The 22,318-nt window shown below is 40.0% G+C and overlaps 1 protein-coding gene across 10 annotated transcripts in view; it reads right to left on the bottom strand.

Moving 5' to 3' along the window:
• Positions 1 to 22,318, bottom strand: part of ZHX3 (zinc fingers and homeoboxes 3) — a 140,357-nt gene that overhangs the window by 55,249 nt on the left and 62,790 nt on the right. For 8 of the 10 annotated variants that reach the window (XR_005016397.1, XR_005016396.1, XR_005016398.1 and 5 more), the window contains one exon: positions 11,047 to 11,149. The gene's annotated coding sequence lies outside the window, so the exon portion shown is untranslated. Of the gene's footprint in view, positions 1 to 11,033; positions 11,150 to 14,096; positions 14,103 to 15,753; positions 15,764 to 22,318 lie in introns of those variants that run through there. The other 2 variants (XM_036824800.1, XM_036824799.1) reach the window with 2 other exon arrangements.

Raw genomic sequence — 22,318 nt, 5'->3', positions numbered from 1 at the left:
CTGGGAAGGGATATGAGGCAACTTTCTGGGTAATGATACCCTCGTAGGAGTTTGGGTTACACAGGTGTATGCATTTGTCAAAACTCAGCAAATGTACAGTTAAAATTTAACTACAATGAAATGTACCAATCTTACCTCAAAAGAAAAAACAAACTATAAACAAATAATGACCTCTACTTAGTGATATGCATGCCGAAGCACTGAGAGGGAATGCATAAAAAATAGGATGGACAGACGGCTGGACAGAGAAATAGGAAGCACAGAGTAAAATGTTAATGGTCAAACCTGGTGGTGGGTGGATGGCTGCCCACTGTAAAATCCTTTCAATTTTGCAGTATGTTTGAAATTTTTCATAATAAAATGTTGGGAAAACACATGCTATGGAAAAGAATGGAAGGCACTCAATACACATTAGTTCTCTTCCCGAACCCTCTCCCTATCTTCATTCATCCATTTGATCATTTACCTGCCAACACTTCCTAGGCACACACCACAGAATCGCCTAGTACAAGTTGCTTAACCCCAAGCCCTCTGAATACGTTTCCTCATCTGTGGAATAATAACTACATGTGCCTTATGGGGTTTCTGTGAGGATTAAGATGATAAACGTGTAACGCTTAAGCTCAGTACCTGCCCTGTAGCTGGTGCTCAATAAAAGCTAGCTATGATTATGTCAGTATTACATAAAGAGCCCGGGCATTATAGTGTATTATTCTAGTAGCAAGTAGTGGCTAGAAGCCCTGACCCCTAACTGACTGCTTGGGTTCAAATTCCAACTCTACCACTTTGTAGCTTTGGGCAAAATCCTTAACCTTTCTGTGCCCCAGTTTCCTATTCTGTGAAAAAGGGATAAGTGTTCTCTTTCATGGGGTTATTAAGACAATTCAACATGATAATATATACAAAATGCTTAGACAGTGGCTGGAACTGTATAAGCACTCAATCAATGTGAGCAAACTCACTATGCTGGATATTTAGAGAATATGAAGATGAATGGAATGCATAAGTCCCTGACACCTCAAGGAGTTGATTATCCAGGAGAGGAGAAGGCCATGTCAACAGAAGCATCACAAAGTGGTGTGTGATGTGTGCCATAGGGGACGTGCTACTATGGGCCTGGGATACCGGAAAAACAGACTGATGATAATGAACAAGGAAGGCCTCAAGGTAGTGGCACTGGATGATGTGGAACCTGAAGGCAGAGAAGGGGAAGAAAAAGGTTGGTAATGTGAAAATACATGGTACAGAGAGCCTACTAGAACTTAATAAAAGATAGGTAGGGGCGGGTTAAAAGATTTGAGGCTGGAAAGAGATTGGGATCAGATGGCAGAAAGCTCTACTGATGAATGTGGACTTTGTTCGCAAAAGTACTTTGAAAAACTGATCATCCATTCATATATTCCATGGGTTAGAAGAGGTGAGTCTTCAAAATTAATTGTTGACCAAAAAAAAAAAAAATTCTTGATTTTTCTATATGATAAATAACAAATACTGCTAATCATTTATCCACTGCACTCTTTATATAAAGTAACTAAAAATTCATTACAATAACTATTTTACCAATTCAAGGCATCTCTACTGGATAAGAAGGCCCACAGCCTCTGGAGGGAGGGCCAGGGAAAAGCTTACTAACAGTGTTGTGGAATCAAGTTAGTTAGCACCACTCTAACTGGTTCATTGCTTTGAGGTTCAGTTTGGAATCTGACCCAAGAGATTAAATTCAGGAAGGGAGAAAAGTCCAGGCAGCAGCAGCAAAGGGCTGGCTCCCTTTGGATGCTGCCAGCTGGCTGCGCTGCGCCTCTCAGAGCTCGCTCTGCCTTGGTAAACACATTTCTGATGGCCGTAGGCACTGAGCAAGCCCGCTAAGCCTTACCCAAGTGTCTTCAGCATCAGAGCCCGAGGGGAGCGGCCAGGGGACGGGGAAGGTTTTACGATTAAAGGCAGCAAATGCTGCTTCCAAATTATGTAATTTAAATATATGAACCACACATGAAAACACCTTTTCTTTCTAGCACTATTGGAAGGAAATTAAAATAACATAAAATATATACAGTGAGGTTTAAAAGTTACGGGATTATATACAAGGAAACTTTTATCTTAGTGTGAACCAGGTCCTTTTAGCGGAGGCACCTTTTTTTTTTTTTTTTTTTTTTTTTTTTAGAAATTCACGTTCTTTTATTTTTTTATTTATTTATTTATGGCTGTGTTGGGTCCTCGTTTCTGCGCGAGGGCTTTCTCTAGTTGCGGCAAGTGGGGGCCACTCTTCATCGCGGTGCGCAGGCCTCTCACCATCGCGGCCTCTCTTGCTGCGGAGCACAGGCTCCAGACGCGCAGGCTCAGTAATTGTGGCTCACGGGCCCAGTTGCTCCGTGGCATGTGGGATCTTCCCAGACCAGGGCCCGAACCCGTGTCCCCTGCATTGGCAGGCAGATTCTCAACCACTGCGCCACCAGGGAAGCCCGGCAGGCGGATTGAGCGGAGGCACCTTTGAGCGGGCTGGTGCGCTGGCTGGTTCCGGCTCGGAGGCACAGTCTCCTGGCCTGCGGGCTCTGTGAGGAGCTCAGCTGTCTTGCTCCTCTGTGTTCTAGGGCCTAATTCAGTGCCTGGCCTGCAAAGGGTGCTCACAAAATATCTGTTAACTCAATAAGTAAATGATCTCGTCCCCAGCTTTATAAGTTCAGAAATATGATTTGTTTTAGTTCACTGAGATTATTAAATTCTTAATTGAGTGGGGGTAGAATTGGTTTAATTCCAACCAAACTCAATGGAGACACATTAGATCTCACCCCACCCCACCCCATTTTAGAGGGGGTATAGCTTTCCAGGAGCCCCACTGCTTCTGAAATTTACCCAGAATTGTCCTTTCCTAACATGAGGGCACCTGGGAAACAGAATCCCTAGTCAGGTGGTTGCCTGAGGAACAAATTTAGAACTTCTAAGAAGGTTTTCAACCTACACATGTAGCAAGCCCAGCTTTGCAGCAAGCAGAATGTTTGCCCCAGGCCACTGTGGCACCTCGCCTGCTGTGGACAGAGCGAGATGTACTCTGACGGAGTCCAACCCTCCAAACCCTTCCCAGGCTCCATGCAGACTCCCAATCTGGTGTCCCTTTGCAGCATTCTTCATTTGAACAAGTCATAAACCCCTTGCTTTTAAGAATTTTCTGTTTATAGGGCTTTAATTTGGCCTCTAATGACCAAAGAGGGACTTTCATCTCCATATGCCTCCAGAGGATCAGTTGGATCTGGTCATCTCTGCATGGATGTGTACCAATTTTCAGGCCATTTTGGGCTCAGCAGCAAATGCTGAGCAGTATCTTCAGAGAACCCCAGGGTACTAAGTGATACCCACCCATGGCTCTGTTTAAGACTGGTTTGGATTTTTTTTTTCCTTAAGTGCAGTATCTTGCATTGTCTAATTTTCTATCTGCTTGGCCTCATAAAATTTTCAGAAAAATTTCCCATCAGCATAGCTTTTTACTACTGTACCCTTTAAAAAGGTCTAGGAAATTCAACATATCTGGAATGAGCCTCGAGGCAACACTGTGAGAGGTCATCATTAACATTTACCCACTTGGAGAAGGGACCATAACTCTAAGCTTTCTTTCCTCTTCTTAAGACAGTTTCTACCCAGAATCAAACAGTTTCTCTATCCCATGATGGCTTTTTACTTAAAAGAAAAATGAGATAGAGAAAAAACAGAAATTTTTAAATTTTGAGCTAATTTTAGACTTATAGAAAAGTTGCAAAAATAGTACAGAGTTTCCTTATGTCCCTGACCCAGCTTCCCCAAATCTTACATAACCATAGTAACTGAACAGAACCAGGGCATTAATATTGGCACAGTACTATTAACTAAACCAAAGATCTTATTCATATTGCACCAGTTTTTTTCTACTAATGTCCTTTTTCTGTCCCAGGATCCTATCCAGGATCCCCACTGTATTTCATCGTTATTTCTTAGTCTCCTGTGGTCTGTGACAGCTTCTCAGTCTTCCTTGTTATTCATGCCCTTGACACTTTTCAAAAGTATTAATCAGTTATTTTGTTGAATGTCCCTTGATTTGGGTTTGCCTGATGTTTTCTCATGATTACACTGAGGTTATGCATTTCTGGCAAAAATGCCACAGAAATGATGTTGGGTTCTTCTTAGTGCATCATATCATGGGGTTCATTGATGTTGCTTGTCTTATTACTGGTGATGCTGACCTTGATCTCTTGGCTAAGGTGCTTTCTGCACTGTAAAGTTACTACCTTTTCTTTCCTTTATAGATAATAAATAAGTTGAAGGAGTTGATTTGAGACTACGCAAATTTCTGGCAAAGGTTTCTTAAAGGATTACTGGCTCCCTCATTCACAAGCCTGCTCGCTTTCCTTAAAAACTCCAAGAGGTTAGTTGATAGTATTTCCCCTTATTATGTTTGTCATGCAAACACTTTGTTATTACTTTTTTGTTTGTTCAATGAGATTTATTTTTCTTCTACTTGTAAAAATAGCACATCTTCATTGTCAAAGAAAATATGGCATGTTCATAAACATGGCTTTAGAGATTGGTACCTATTATGGACTGAACGTTTGTGTCTCCCTCCCTCCAAATTCATGTTGGAATTCTAACCCCCAATGTGATGGTATGAGGACATGGGGCCTTTGGGAGATAATTAGGTCATCACAGTGGAACCCTCATGAATGGGATTAGTGCCCTTATCAAAGGAACCCAAAAGAGCTCTCTCACCCCTCTCCACCATGCGAGGCTACAAGAAGAAAAAGGCCATCTGCAACCCGGAAGAGGGCCCTCACCAGAACCCAACCATGCTGGCACCCAGCCACCAGGACAGTGAGAAAAAAATGTCTTTTGTTTATAAGCCACCCTTATTTTGTTACAGCAGCCTAAACTAAAATAGCAACTCTCTGTATAAATGTAGATATAGATACAGATATATAGGTACCAGTGAACCTCTTTTCCTCTTTTAATACCACTGGAGTCAGATACCATGGGCTTATTCATTAAGTCCCAGCCCCACCATGGACTTCAGGAAAGTTACTTAATTTGTGTGCTGGTTTGCCCAGCATCTGTTATTTGCTGATGCGATGAGCAAAATTAAGTAACATTTTTTGGGAAGAACTATTCAGAAAAGTAGAGGTAAAAATGTTATGGTCTGTGTTTAATGGAAGTCAACTGAACACAGCCATGGGGAAGGTGAGGTCACACAGTAGACATCTGCAACTCCAGATGCCACATGTGGACAAAGGTTCAAAGTGTTCACTGATGAATTCCTTAATGACCGGAAGCACTGCTACTTGGTCCCCACGATTTGCCTATTTCCAGTTTACCAAGTGAGGCACCAACAGACTGTAAATTTATCACTTATTTGCGTGGCCCAAATACAATCAGGAAAAGGTTATTACCTCTCCCACTATTTTCCCCCAGAACAATAACAACAACAGGAACAGCTAACAATGGTGGAACACACGACTCGCACTGGACGCTGTGCCTTCTAAGCCCGTTACGTGCACTAGTTCATTCAACTCTCATCACAGTCCTTGCTAGGAGGTATTATTATTGCCTCCAGTTTACAGATAAGGAAAATGAGGCACAAAGAAGTTACAAAAAGTAACTTGCTCAAGGTCACTCAGCTAGTAGCTGGTAGAGCCAGAATATGAACCCAGGCAAGCCTAGTTCCAGAGCGCAGGCTCTTAGCACTATGCTCTCCTATTGTCAGAGAATGCAAGAACACACTATCATCTAGAAGAGAGAGACAGTCCATGAATTCAAGTTCCGGGCGAAGCTGAACTGAGCAAAAGATTCACATGACAGATGAAAACCACTTCCAGAATGGAAAGACCTGAGAGAAGAAACAAGAAGGGGCTCTCAGGATCGCACACATAATTAGCAATCAAAGTGGGTCACTAAGACAACAGCCTGGAAACATCTGAAAACAATGCGTAGAAAAGGACTCCAAGTTGACAAGTTAAACAAGCAGGTTATGTGAAAGGGAATCCAGCAGTTACTTCTGATTTTTTTTTTTTTTAAGTAACAGAAGCCCAGAGACAAGGCGATCTAAAATATAAGACCTCAAAGGAAAAGAGATGAGTGAATCAGAATACTCCAAGCTGTCATCTCTAAACAAACAAAATGATGCCAACCCCCTAGGCCAGATGCTCTTGTCATTCCTCTACCACCGAGATGTCTCCAAGAGCTGCGGTCAACAGCGCTGTCTGCATTTCCTCAGCTGCTCTGACTCCAGTGTGAGCTGACCTCCATACCCGTGGACTGAGCACGGTGGGGTCACTATCAGCTTTCTAACTGAGAAGAGCAGTGGCTGAGCCTCTCCTTCTCCTACTGGGTCCTCTGGGTGAGTGGCCACTGCTGACCACTGCCCCTCCTAGGAAACCACCTCTTCCCCACCTCTCTTTTCTGCTTCTCCCCTACCTCTTCCTCAGCTTGGCATTCAGGCCTGGTTTGCAATCCCACTTACTAGCTTAGTAACAGTGCCTTGCAGCCTTAGTTTCCTGGCCCACGAAGTAGGGTAGTAATAATTTCTACACACAGGGCTATTAAAAAGATAAAGTAAGCCATCTGAAAAAGCTCTCACCACCCCGTGCAGGACATGTATCACAGGGCTCAGTACATTTTGACTTCCTGCACATAAAGACTGGTCTTGGCCAGGAGGCCAACCTAAGCCCTTTTTTCTGCCTACATGCTCTAACAGGGGGAACTTTATATCTATTCCATGGCTTTGACCTCCTCCTTGGAGCAAGTATATCTCACAACCTTTATCTCCAGCCCCTACATCTCAACTGAGTTTCTAACTCATATTTCCAATTACTCCTAGATATGTTTTCCTAGATCTGTTGACAATTTTTTAAACTCAGGAAGTCCTAAAATGCTCTGTCTCTCTCCAAAGTAGTCTCTGCGACCCCCTCCACAACATCCACCCTGTGACATAAGGTAGTCGATATTTCCACCGTCTGTTATTACCTTCCCTAAAACAAACAAACAAGAAAACCCTCTAAGTCATCCTCTAATCCCAATCTCACCTGAGTCAGGAACTAGTATTTTTTAGATTCCGCCTCAAAACACCTCATCTTCTCCATCGCCGCTGCCTCCACCTTGTTTAAGTTCTCATCATCTCTTACCTGGATGACTGCCACAGCTGCTCAACTGACTTCCTCCCTGCAGTCCGTGCGTCACATGACAGCCAGAGTTATCTTCCTAAAAACAGGCTTGAACAGAGTACTCCCCTGCTTTAAAACCTTTCTGGTGGGGCCGCGGAAAGCCGAAACTCATTGGCCAGGCATTCGAGGTGCTTCGCAATCTGGCCCCAGCATCCCTTTGTCCAGTCTCATCTCCAGCCACTTAGGTACCTTTAGGCTTTTGCCCATTCGCTTTATCCTCTATCCCACAAAGCCCTACTGGCACAGTAACACTCAGCATTCAGGATGCCTTCGCTGACTCACCGAACATCATCCCCTCCCTCCCTGTGTCTCCAGGACACCTGACACATCACATCTTTCGCCATTGTGGGTTTGCATGCATGCCACCTCCTCAACCAGAAAGGGACCTTGAAGGCAAGGACAGAGCTACCTTTCTCTTTGTATCTACTGCACCTAGCTCAGTGTCTGTCCAGCTCAGAGTGAGGCTTAAGTGGTTGTTAACTAACTTAATCAAGAATAACAAAATACTTATGAGTATCAGGCTGAAACCTAGAAGAATTAGTGCACCTCACAGAACAAATGTAAAATGTGAAGGATAAAAATATCTGGGGTAGATGAGAAGTACAAAGAGGGGATGCCAAAACAGGGAGAAACTGAGTTTCCTTATATGGAAGGAAAGGAAAGTTCCTGCTTTTGCTTTGATGATAGTAAATAAATTTAGGGAACAAATGTTATTTTTAGCACTAAGAGAATTGTTCATGTTTAAATTTTGTCTTAAAGTTAAAAAGAAGAAAAGGACACTCCATAAAACAGAAGGTGTAACAGGAAAGAGACAACTAAGCAATACAAAAATTAAGAAACGAATTATACATAGAAAACATAACAAATGCAAAAGCAACCATAAATTAAAGACGTTAAATTCACACATAAGTTATAGAATCTTCAAGATTGGTTGAACAGAAGACAAAATCCGACAACATTCTGCTTGAAATAAGAGAGCTCTGAAATAATAATGAAATTAGAAAATATAACAAAATCACTGCACAAGAAATTTATAGACTATTAAAAAAAAGAACAGAGGACAAGCATTGCTTTAAGTATTGTCAGAAAACAAAGATTCTAAAATACCTGACCAACATCTTTGAAAAAATAAATAACTACACCCCCGCCCCCAAAGCAACTCGCCCCTGATGGTTTATTAGTGGATCATTTCAAACTCTCCAGAAACAAACAAAACATATTATTGAAAACATATCTAAAAAAGGTCATGATATAGATTATCTAGTTCATTCTATGAACCCAATTCTAAAACTGGCAGAGAAAATGAAGAGAGAAAACTACAGATGAAGCATACTTAAAATTTATGCTCAAAAATTAAAAAAAAACGGTAAATAGAATCTAGGAATAGGTTAAAATTTTAAATTGTGTCATGTCATCAGATACCAAAAATTCATTTGTTAAACTCCAACAGATATTCTTAATTTTAAAATTCTAAAACTGATAATAAAGGTATACTTTCTTACCCTTTTTAGAGTATCTATTTAAAACCAAATGTCAACAGTATACTTCAAGGAAGAAATGAGACATGCAGTCATTAAAAACAGGCACAAAGTGAAGCAGCATTTTATCATCACTGTTAATTAATATAGGATCAGAAGTGCCTTCCAATACAAAGCAACATGAAAACGAATAAGAAATACAAATACAATAAAGGAAAAGGCAAAATTTTTAATATATATAATACCACTGTAACTTGCAAACCCAAAGGAATCACCTGAATGGTTACGATGAGCTTAAAGTGACCAAAGTCATCACCAGTATAGAAAAATCAACACTATTTCTGGTCCTCAAACTTGACCGCAGTGAAAATCACCCTGGCAGATTTTTTAAATGCCAATGCTTACAACTCACCCCAGACAAACTGCCTCAGCATCTCTGGTGGTGGGACGAGACATTAGTAATTTATAACGCTTCTAAGTTGATTCTAATGTGCAGCTAAGTCGAGATACCACTACTCTATATGTAATTATCTAAGTGTCTAAAAAACGCAACGCAAAACCATTTGTAATATTCGCAAATGGGAAGAGAAAGATTGCTGTAAGGCAACAGGAGTGCATAAGAAGAAGCCCGAAAGGGGACATAGTTAGCTCCTGTGCCAGAGTCTCCAGTCCACTGCAGTTCAGGCAAAGAGGCAGGCAGCCGCCCAAGTTATTGGACGGGGACATGGCCCATGGCAACAGCGGAACAGTGGCAGCAAGAGATAGTCTCAGTCCAAGTGCTACTGAAATCAGAAGCATGCATGAAGATTTAACAGAGGCTGAGGATGTTCAAGATTACTTGCATATCTGTGTGAGGTCACATGTGAGATCAATTCCTAGAAATGCAATTGCTGAGTCAAATGGCATGTGCCTTTGAAAGTGAAAGATTAATTTTAAAAGATCTTAAAGGTGAAACAGAAAAAGCATGATGTGTAGAATAAACAAAACATCACATTTGATAGGTAGGAAGAGTGGAGCGGGAGAAAGGAGGGAAGCTAGAGCTAGGCGAGGTGGCTCAGTGCTGCCAGGGAGTAGGTAGGGAGACTGACATCACAGAAAATTCCTGGTGATTCCAATTTGGCTTTGGCCTTCACATTCACTTTGACCCCACAGCAGAGACCTGAAGGAGAAGGCGGCCAGGAGCCACGTGGCTACCTGGGAGGAGAAGATTCCACGACTGACTGAAGAACCGTAAGGAGATCAGTGTGACTGACGCAGAGTCGGTGTGAAGGTGAGCACTAGAAAATGTGTGCACAAGTGCACTTGTAATAAACTTGTCTTATGCCGTTTTTAGTTTAGAGGATTGATATACAAAGGCCATTAAATAGTTTTTACTCCACCTTCCAACTCAAAGTTAAAGAATGAGAAAACTGGAATATACCTTCTATCTAACAGTAGGCCTGCCACAGTCCACCATGAGACAGGAAGTTCCACAAGTGACAGTTGTGAGGAAATTCCCATGGGCTGGGTGGCCCAGGCTTGTGGGGAGGGAGTGATGTTGCCATGGAGTTGTCCAAGTCAGGCTGCTGTGCACAGAACTTCCATTATATACCAGCAATGACCCTGACTCCATTTCCTCTCCTTTCTTTCCAAAAAGTTCTACTCAGAAAGGTTCTTAACTTTATAATGATAAATAAGGTAGTAAATTTCCTTTATTTAAAAAACTTTAACAACAAAACCCCTCAAAATCTAAGCCTGTGAGTGGCTCAATAACAGAATAAACTGAGTTCCCAACTCATATATGTATATGTATAGATGTATATGTATATACATATATGAGTATATAACTTTACTAGGGCACATCTAGTTCATCAAGGGGAGGCTATGCTTATTTACATTAATTATTGGCCAGTCAGCTTTGTCTGTAGTATTAATTTTCATATTCCAGAGAGCAGTACCACACATCCTATAGCCTGAGAACATGGCTTGGATAATTTGGTATTCAAACCAGTGTTTTTCAAGTCAGTCATTTAATAAAGCAGAAGTATGTTTTGCACTCAGACTAAAAAATTGACCTTGAACTAAACCTGCACATCACAAGAGACACAACACACAACTCTACTTTTATAATACCCAGTGGTCAACCTAAGATATAACAGGTTCCTATCAAGTGATCCAAGAAGTCACCTAAATTGTATATTCAATACAGATATTTTTAGATTAATCCAAATGATTAAAAGAATCATTTGATCAAAGAGCTCAGCAATAAAATCAAGGAAGGAGAAAATAAAGAATGTTTAACAGCAATACAAAGATTAAATACAGCCATAAAGACTTAGGCATGACAAAGTAATGGTAATTGATATGGCAAGAAACCTAAATTCAGAAGTGTACTATTTACCCAGGAAACATACTTTTTCCTCATTTCCTTGGTTTCTCCAGTTTCTCTCTTCTCTTTGTGCAGCCCCATATGCATCTTTAAAGGTTCACTTGTTGCTTCTGCAGTTGTATCCAGTCCTGCAAAAGAAGTGACATATCCTCACTTCATGAGAAAAGAGATAAAGTGTATTTTAGGATGCTGAGCTATCCAATCTCATCAATCTCCTTTCCTAACTCATTTTCTCCAGAACTATACACAAACAGAAAAACCAAGGGGGTGGGGAGAGTAAGAAGAGGTCACTAAAATACAAATGAGCAATTTTAAATGATTAAAAATGTTAGTAGTAACTGAAAAATATCAATGGAAAAAAGGCAAACTTGATTGTCTCTGATGATAGATCAGAACAAGATGATTCATTAAAATCTCTTTCCACCAATGAGTTTCCATCTTTCTCTCCTGGCTAAGTTTGAGATGGCTTAGCAGAAATGATCAAATTAACTGATGTGTGGGACTTCCCTGGTGGCACAGTGGTTAAGACTTCTCGCTCCCAATGCAGGGGGCCCAGGTTCGATCCATGGTCAGGGAACTAGATCCCACATGCATGCCGCAACTAAGAGTTCACATGCCACAACTAAGGAGCCCACGAGCCACAACTAAGGAGCCCGCCTGCCGCAACTAAGACCCGATGCAACCAAATAAATAAATAACTAAATAATATTTTAAAAAATTAATTGATGCGTAGCCGTACAACTTCAAGGGTGAGTACCATTAAGGATGTGCTATTTTCTGATGCTCTTCCATTCAAAGCCCTGGGGTTTTCCTCACATGGATTCTAGAGGTAAAAAAAAAATGGTCTAGACTGAGCTCCAGGCTAAGGAGCTATGTTATCTTCATCTTTTGTCTCTGACCCCTATCCCTATGTCATCCCATTCTACCCAATGACAGACACATGGTAGCTCTTGGTGAATGAATGAGACAATAACTACGTTTTCAACAAATGACCAGAAATGCTTCACATGATCTTAAAATTACTTGAGAAGCAGTTGAAAAACCACTGCTTTTGAATTCTTTATTTCTTTCCCAAAGCATTCTCTTTGGTTGAGATGCCCAGTAAAATGGCCCTCAAGTGAGTATACCAGAGGGTCTCAGAACTTCGAACGGTGCATGGGTACACGAGAGAGTCGGGGCTATGAGTATCTGAATGTAAACAAGTTTGCCCCTCAAAAAAGCACCCTGGGGACTTCCCTGGTGGTCCAGTGGTTAAGAATCCACCCTCCAATGCAAGGGATGTGGGTTCGATCCCTGGTCAGGGAACTAAGATCCCACATGCCGCGGGGCAACTAAGCCCATGCGTCACAATTAGAGAAGCCGCACACCGCAAGAAAGACCCAGCGCAGCTCCGAGTGATCTTTCCCCATCATTCTTATGTCTGTAGCATACACCTGTCAAGCTTTTACTCTGTGTCAGGCACTGTTCTAAGAGCTTTAACTACATTAACTAACTCAACCTTTATAACAACCCTGTGAGATAGATTCTATTATTCTAATTGCTCAGAGGAGGAGACGAAAGCACAGAAAGGTTAAGAAAATTGTGCAAGGAAATGCACTATATGCTGCCATTCACAGGCAGGGGTTCCTGGGCACACATGATCTTGCAGGAAACTGTAGTCTCATCTACCGATTTCACTTTCTTCTATTGCTCTTATGGTATAGTAGTAGCTCAATAGCTAAATTAGCTCTTGTTGGAAAACTGTCCTAATTAATAATTTATTAAAAACTTTAAATTCTCCACCACTTAAAAAACTGACCTTTTCTTAATTTAAAAAATTATCCAGTGAACATCACAGAAAGGAACTCTTCCTAATTTTGTGGAACTCAGAAGCAATCATGATTTTCAGCTGCTTACATTCACCCACTACAGATTATTACACTTATTCTAGATATTTTGCCATGCTTACCAGATCCCTTCTAACTTTAAAATTTCAAATCCCTCATTCCAGCAAGGCATTTATTCTTTGCTCTCTAGTTCAGTTGATTGGGACCCAATGCTAATGACGCCAAAAGCTTTGGGTTCAATCCACTACAAACCACTTCGCTTTGTTTGCTTCAAGTCTGCAAACCCTAAGGCTGGATGGCACGTTGTGGGTCATAAGAGGAGCCAGGTGGAAGCGTGCAAGACAACTAGCATAAATAACATCTGCTTGAGAAACAAGTCCACATACACCACAGGGGCAGGAGCATGACCCTGAGGCAGAAGCATCAACTCCATACATAAAGAAAAGCTTCATGATCACTGGCAAAGCACTTCTACTTTTCTGAGTAAGACGCCCTTCTCAAGCTCAGATCTTTTTGCCAGAATCTAACCTAAAGTCCCTCCTTCAAAAAACAAAACAGGTATAAGATTAAAATAAGAAACTAAGGTTTTTAGTTTTTGCACAAGATGTGCTTGATCTGAAAAAAAAAAATTCTTATTCCTGACACCAATTCCACTGACAATAAAAAGCACTCGTAATGGCTTTCGAAAGTGACACAGAAGTCTCTGGCAGTGCAACACAGCAAACCACCAGAAAAATCTTACGGCAATTCCATATGTATATCTCACATTCTTTAAAAATTACTCCTAATTTTCATAAAACCAAAAGCTGCTCCATCTCCAAATAATATAAAGTTATTTTAAACATGCTTTTTCAAATTAAATGAAGAGACCAAATCCTATCAGTCCAGATCACATTTTAAAACAACCAAGGGCCCACTCAGGTAGAAGTTTTAACAGCTTCCACAAGTAAAAAAGAAAAGGTTATATTCCTTAATTGTTATTCTACGAAGAAACCCACTTGGGATCATCTGTCTTCGTGTTTTCTTGCCCACAGCTGGAAAGAACTTTCCCAATGTACTAATGCTACAGAGCACATGGATTCCAACAGTCACAAGGTAACTATGACAGCAAAGCCACAGTTATTTATGAGATCACAAAAACTGTATGATGTAATTTTTTAAATTTGAGGGAAAATTCACATAACATAAAATTAACCATTTTAATGTGTACAATTCAATGGCATTTAGTATATTCACAATGCTGTACAACCCTCACCTGTATCTAGTTCCAAAACATTTTAGTCATCCCCAAATGAAACCTTGTACTCATGAAGCAGTCACTACCATTCCCCCTGCTCCAGCCCCTGGCAACCACTAATATGCTCTTTGTCTCAATGAATTTATCTATTCCGGATATTTCACATAAATGTAATCACACAATATGTGACCTTTTGTGCCTGCCTTCTTTCACTTAGCATGATGTTTTGAGGTGTTTCCACATTATAGCTGCATCAGTACTTTACTCCTTTTTATGGCTAAAAAATATTCCATTGTATGGATAAATCACATTTTGTTCACCCATTCGTCCACTGATGGACATCTGGGTTGTTCCTACCTTTTGGCTACTGTGAATAGTGCTGCTAGGAACATCTGTGTACAAGTACTTGTTTGAATACCTGTCTTCAATTATTTGGGGTATGTATCCAGAGGTAGAACTGCTGGGTCATATGGTAAGTCTATATTTAACTTTCTGAGGAACTGCCAAACTGTTCTCCACGGTGGCTACACAATTTTACATTCTCGCCAGCAAAGCACAAGGGTCCGACATCCTCACTAACACTTCATATTTTCCGTTGGAGATGTTTTTAAATTATAGCCATCCTTGTGGGTGTGAAGCAGTATTTCATTGTGGCTGATTTGCATTTCCTTAATGACCGATGACGTTGCACATCTTTTCATATAATTGTTGGCCATTTGTATATCTTCTTTGGATAAATGTCCAATGAAGTCTTTGCCCATATTTTAATTGGGTTGTTTTTCTTTTTGTTGTTGAGTTGTTAGAGGTTTCTTTTTTTTTTTAATGTATTATGGATACTAGGTCCTTCTCAGATTTGCATATTTTCTCCCATTCTATAGATTGTCTTTCCACTTTCTTTTTTTTTTTTAAAGTCATTTTTTTTGAATTTTAATACATTATTATTATTATTTTAATTAATTTATTTATTTATTTATTTATTTTTGGCTGTGTTGGGTCTTCGTTTCTGTGTGAGGGCTTTCTCTAGTTGCGGCAAGCGGGGGCCACTCTTCATCGCGGTGCGCGGGCCTCTCACTATCGGGAACTCTCTCGTTGTGGAGCACAGGCTCCAGACGCGCAGGCTCAGTAGTTGTGGCACACGGGCTTAGTTGCTCCGTGGCATGTGGGATCTTCCCAGACCAGGGCTCGAACCCGTGTCCCCTGCATTGGCAGGCAGATTCTCAACCACTGCGCCACCAGGGAAGCCCTCCACTTTCTTAATAATGTCATTTGGTTAGAACCTGTGCAGCAGGGAGAGGAAGCACATCGAAAGGAGGGCCTCTGGAGTATGGGTTTCCCGAGTGTGGAGCCGTGTGGCTGACAGGGTCTTGGTGCTCCGGCAGGGTGTCAGGCCTGTGCCTCTGAGGTAGGAGAGCCAAGTTCAGGACATTGGTCCACCAGAGACCTCCCGGCTCCACGTAATATCAAACGGCAAAAAAAACGGCAAAAGCTCTCCCAGAGATCTCCATCTCAATGCTAAGACCCAGCGCCACTCAACGACCAGCAAGCTACAGTGCTGGACACCCTATGCCAAACAGCTAGCAAGACAGGAACACAACCCCACCCATTAGCAGCAAAGAGGCTGCCTAAAATCATAATAAGGCCACAGACACCCCAAAACACACCACCGGACATGGTCCTGCCCATCAGAAAGACAAGATCCAGCCTCATCCACCAGAACACAGGCACCAGTCCCCTCCACCAGGAAACCTACACAAGCCACTGAACCAACCTCACCCACTGGGGGCAGACACCAAAAACAACGGGAACTACGAACCTGCAGCCTGCGAAAAAGAAACCCCAAACACAGTAAGTTAAGCAAAATTAGTAGACAGAGAAACACACAGCAGACGAAGAAGCAAGGTAAAAACCCACCAGACCAAACAAAGGAAGAGGAAATACACAGTCTACCTGAAAAAGAATTCAGAGTAATGATAGTAAAGGGGATGCAAAATCTTGGAAATAGAATGGAGAAAATACAAGAAACATTTAACAAGGACCTAGAAGAACTAAAGAGCAAACAAACAATGATGAACAACACAATAAATGAAATTAAAAATTCTCTAGAAGGAATCAATAGCAGAATAACTGAGGCAGAAGAATGGATAAGTGACCTGGAAGATAAAATAGTGGAAAAAACTACCACAGAGCAGAATAAAGAGAAAAGAATGAAAAGAATTGAGGACAGTCTCAGAGACCTCTAGGACAACATTAAATGCATCAACATTCGAATCACAGGGGTCCCAGAAGAAGAAGAGAAAAAGAAAGGGACTGAGAAAATATTTGAAGAGATTACAGTTGAAAACTTCCCTAATATGGGAGAGGAAATAGTCAATCAAGTCCAGGAAGCACAGAGAGTCCCATACAGGATAAATCCAAGGAGAAACATGCCAAGACACATATTAATCAAACTATCAAAAATTAAATACAAAGAAAAAATATTAAAAGCAGCAAGGGAAAAACAACAAATAACATACAAGGGAATCCCCATAAGGTTAACAGCTGACCTTTCAGCAGAAACTCTGCAAGCCAGAAGGGAGTGGCAGGATGTATTTAAAGTGATGAAAGGGAAAAACCTACAACCAAGATTACTCTACCCAGCAAGGATCTCATTCAGATTCCACGGAGAAATTAAAACCTTAACAGATAAGCACAAGCTAAGAGAATTCAGCACCACCAAACCAGCTTTAGAACAAATGCTAAAGGAACTTCTCTAGGCAGGAAACATAAGAGAAGTTGAAGACCTACAATAACAAACCCAAAACAATTAAGAAAATGGTAATAGGAACATACATATTAACAATTACCTTAAATGTAAATGGATTAAATGCTCCAACCACAAGACACAGACTGGCTGAATGGATACAAAAACAAGGCCCGTATATATGCTGTCTACAAGAGACCCACTTCAGACCTAGGGACACATACAGACTGAAACTGAGGGGATGGAAAAAGATATTCCATGCAAATGGAAATCGAAAGAAAGATGGAGTAGCAATTCTCATATCAGACAAAATAGACTTTAAAATAAAGACTATTACAAGAGACAAAGAAGGACACTACATAATGATCAAGGGATCAATCCAAGAAGAAGCTGTAACAATTGTAAATATTTATGCACCCAACATAGGAGCACCTCAATACATAAGGCAAATGTTAACAGCCATAAAAGGGGAAATCGACAGTAACACAATCATAGTAGGGGACTTTAACACCCCACTTTCACCAATGGACAGATCATCCAAAATGAAAATAAATAAGGAAACACAAGCTTTAAATGATACATTAAACCAGGTGGACTTAATTGATATTTATAGGACATTCCATCCAAAAACAACAGAATACACTTTCTTCTCAAGTGCTCATGGAACATTCCCCAGGATAGATCATATCTTGGGTCACAAATCAAGCCTTGGTAAATTTAAGAAAATTGAAATCATATCAAGTATCTTTTCTGACCACAACGTTATGAGACTAGATATCAATTACAGGAAAAAATCTGTCAAAAATACAAACACATGGAAGCTAAACAATACAGTACTAAATAACCAAGAGATCACTGAAGAAATCAGAGGAAATCAAAAAATACCTAGAAACAAATGACAATGAGAACATGACAACCCAAAACCTATGGATGCAGCAAAAGCAGTTCTAAGAGGGAAGTTTATAGCAATACAATCCTACCTCAAGAAACAAGAAACGTCTCAAATCAACAACCTAACCTTACAACTAAAGCAATTAGAGAAAGAAGAACAAAAAAAACCCCAAAGTTAGCAGAAGGAAAGAAATCATAAACATCAGATCAGAAATAAATGAAAAATAAACGAAGGAAACAACAGCAAAGATCAATAAAACTAAAAGCTGGTTCTTTGAGAAGATAAAAGTGATAAACCATTAGCCAGACTCATCAAGAAAAAAAGGGAGAAGACTCAAATCAATAGAATTAGAAATGAAAAAGGAGAAGTAACAACTGACACTGCAAAAATACAAAGGATCATGAGAGATTACTACAAGCAACTCTATGCCAATAAAATGGACAACCTGGAAGAAATGGACAAATTCTTAGAAAAGCACAACCTTCCAAGACTGAACCAGGAAGAAACAGAAAATATAAACAGACCAATCACAAGCACTGAAATTGAGACTGATTAAAAATCTTCCAACAAACAAAAGCCCAGGACCAGACGGCTTCACGGGCGAATTCTATCAAACATTTAGAGAAGAGTTAACACCTATCCTTCTCAAACTCTTCCAAGATATAGCAGAGAGAGGAACACTCCCAAACTCATTCGACGAGGCCACCATCACCCTGATACCAAAACCAGACAAAGATGTCACAAAGAAAGAGAACTACAGGCCAATATCACTGAGGAACACAGACACAAAAATCCTCAACAAAATACTAGCAAACAGAATCCAACAGCACATTAAAAGGATCATACACCATGATGAAGTGGGGTTTAACCCAGGAATGCAAGAATTCTTCAGTATATGCAAATCAATCAATGGGATAAACCATATTAACAAATTGAAGGATAAAAACCATATGATCATTTCATTAGATGCAGAAAAAGCTTTCAACAAAATTCAACACCAATTTATGATAAAAACCCTCCAGAAAGTAGGCATAGAGGGAACTTACCTCAACATAATAAAGTCCATATATGACAAACCCACAGCCAACATCGTTCTCAATGGTGAAAAACTGAAAGCATTTCCTCTAAGATCAGGAACAAGACAAGGTTGTCCACTCACACCACTATTATTCAACAAAGTTTTGGAAATTTTAGCCACAGCAATCAGAGAAGAAAAAGAAATAAAAGGAATCCAAATCAGAAAAGAAGAAGTAAAGCTGTCACTGTTTGCAGATGACATGATACTACACATAGAGAATCCTAAAGATGCTACCAGAAAACTACTAGAGCTAATCAATGAATTTGGTAAAGTTACAGGATACAAAGTTAATGCACAGAAATCTCTTGCATTCCTATACACTAATGATGAAAAATCTGAAAGAGAAATTAAGGAAACACTCCCATTTGCCACTGCAACAAAAAGAATAGACTACCGAGGAATAAACCTACCTAAGGAGACAGAAGACCTGTATGCAGAAACCTATAAGACACTGATGAAAGAAATTAAAGATGATACAAACAGACAGAGATATACCATGTTCTTGGATTGGAAGAATCAACATTGTGAAAATGACTATACTACCCAAAGCAATCTACAGATTCAGTGCAATCCCTACCAAACTACCAATGGCATTTTTCACAGAACTAGAACAAAAAATTTCACATTTGTATGGAAACACAAAAGACCCCGAATCGCCAAAGCAATCTTGAGAAAGAAAAATGGAGCTGGAGGAATCAGGCTCCTGGACATCAGACTATACTACAAAGCTACAGTAATCAAGACAGTATGGTACTGGCACAAAAACAGAAATATAGATCAATGGAACAGGATAGAAAGCCCAGAGATAAACCCACGCACATATGGTCACCTTATCTTTGATAAAGGATGCAAGAGTATACAATGGAGGAAAGACAGCCTCTTCAATAAGTGGTGCTGGGAAAACTGGACAGCTACATGTAAAAGAATGAAATTGGAACATTTCCTAACACCATACACAAAAATAAACTCAAAATCGTTTAAAGACCTAAATGTAAGGCCAGACACTATAAAACTCTTAGAGGAAAACATAGGCAGAACACTCTATGACATAAATCACAGGAAGATCCTTTTTGACCCACCTCTTACAGAAATGGGAAAAAAAAACAAAAATAAACAAATGGGACCTAGTGAAACTTAAAAGCTTTTGCACAGCAAAGGAAAACATAGAGAAGACGAAAAGACAACCCTCAGAATGGGAGAAAATATTTGCAAATGAAGCAACTGACAAAGGATTAATCTCCAAAATTTACAAGCAGCTCATGCAGCTCAATATCAAAAAAACAAACAACCCAATCCAAAAATGGGCAGAAGACCTAAACAGACATTTCTCCAAAGAAGATATACAGATTGCCAACAAACACATGAAAGGATGCTCAACATCGCTAATCATCAGAGAAATGAAAATCAAAACTACAATGAGGTATCACCTAACACCAGTCAGAATGGCCATCATCAAAAAATCTACAAACAATAAATGCTGGAGAGGATGTGGAGAAAAGGGGACCCTCTTGCACTGTTGGTGGGAATGTAAACTGTTATAGCCACTATGGAGAACAGTATGGAGGTTCCTTAAAAAACTAAAAATAGAACTACCATACGACCCAGCAATCCCACTACTGGGCATATACCCTGAGAAAACCATAATTCAAAAACAGTCATGTACCACAATGTTCACTGCAGCTCTATTTACAATAGCCAGGACATGGAAGCAACCTAAGTGTCCATCGACAGATGAATGGATAAAGAAGATGTGGCACATATATACAATGGAATATTACTCAGCCGTAAAAAGAAACGAAATTGAGTTATTTGTAGTGAGGTGGATGGACCTAGAGTCTGTCATACAGAGTGAAGTAAGTCAGGAAGAGAAAAACATATACCGTATGCTAACACATATATATGGAATCAAAAAAAAAATGGTTCTGAAGAACCTAGGGGCAGGGCAGGAATAAAGACGCAGACGTAGAGAAAGGACTTGAGGACACGGGAAGGGGGAAGGGTAAGCTGGGACGAAGTAAGAGAGTGGCATGGACATATATACACTACCAAATGTAAAACAGATAGCTAGTGGGAAGCAGCCACATAGCACAGGGAGATCAGCTCAGTGTTTTGTGACCACTTAGAGGGGTGGGATAGGGAGGGTGTGAGGGAGACGCAAGAGGGAGGGGATATGGGGATATATGTATATGTATAGCTGATTCAGTTTGTTATAAAGCAGAAACTAACACACCATTGTAAAGCAATTATACTCCAATAAAGATGTTTAAAAAAAAATGTCATTTGATGCACAAAAGTTGTAAATTTTGATGAAGTCCAATGTATCTAATTTTTTCTTTTGTTGCTCATGCCATTAGTGTCATTTCTAAGAATCCATTACCAAATTCAAGGTCATGAATATTTACCCTTATGTTTCCTTCTAAGAGTTTTGGCTCTTCCAATTAGGTATTTGGTTCATTTTGAGTTAATTTTAGTATATGGTGTGAGGCTGGAATATAACTTCATTCTTTTGCATGTGGCTATCCAGTTATCCCAGCACCATTTGTTGAAGACTGTCCTTTCCCCCACTGAATGGACTTGGTACCCTTGTCAAAAATCAATTGACTATAGATAAATGGGTTTACCTCTGGACTTTCAATTCCATTCCATTGATCTATGTTGTCCATCCTTATGCCAGTACCACATTGTTTTGATTATTTGATTATTATTTTTTTAAGGTAACAAGTGGATTTATTTAGAGAGATACACATTCCATAGACAGGATCCGGTCCATCTCAAAAGGCGAGAATGGCCCTAGGAGAAACATACTCCATAGACAGAGTGTGGGCCATCTCAGAAGGCGAGAGGCCTATTGTAGCTTTTTTAAAATTGGGAAGCATGAGTCCTTCAACTGTATCTTTCTTTTTCAAGATTGTTTTGACTATTCGGAGTCCCTGGCAATTTCATATGAATTTTAGGATCAACTTTTCCATTTCTGCAAAAAAGGCTGCCTGGATTTTGGGACAGATTTCATTAAATCCACAGAGCACTTTGGGTAGTATTGCCATCTTTTTATCAAGCCTTCCAATCCATGGACATGGGATATCTTTCCATTCTGTGCCATAATTTTAAGTTACCTTAAAATGTCCTTGATAAGGTAATGACATAACTTCCTTTAGTTGTCTGTCTACGGATATCTAGGTAATCTACTAAGTACAGCCTGGAATAAGTCACAAATATGAAGTTTATATTTACCACGGAGAGCCCAGTATTCATATTCCAGAGAAGGAATGTCAACTATTCAGGGTCTTGCTGTTTGCTTTTGTCTATGCAAAAGGTTAGAACTCAAGGATTTTCATTTCCTTGATTTATAGTTAATTTTCATCTTCAGTTCCTAGAAGAGAAATCGACACACATGAATCTTGTATATTCCCTGATAAGAGTAAGTTGTTTAGTAGACTTCATAGAATGGTATCATGAGCTCTCTTTCATATAGTTCAAATAAAAAAAAATTGATTGTGAAACATTAGCTACTTTGCCAAAGATTG

Source organism: Balaenoptera musculus, chromosome 15 (genome assembly GCF_009873245.2).
Source record: "Balaenoptera musculus isolate JJ_BM4_2016_0621 chromosome 15, mBalMus1.pri.v3, whole genome shotgun sequence".
In the NCBI taxonomy this organism is placed as follows: Eukaryota; Metazoa; Chordata; class Mammalia; order Artiodactyla; family Balaenopteridae; genus Balaenoptera; species Balaenoptera musculus.
The sequence above is the reverse complement of the archived record's forward strand: the minus strand, read 5'-3'. Positions and strand labels throughout refer to the sequence as shown.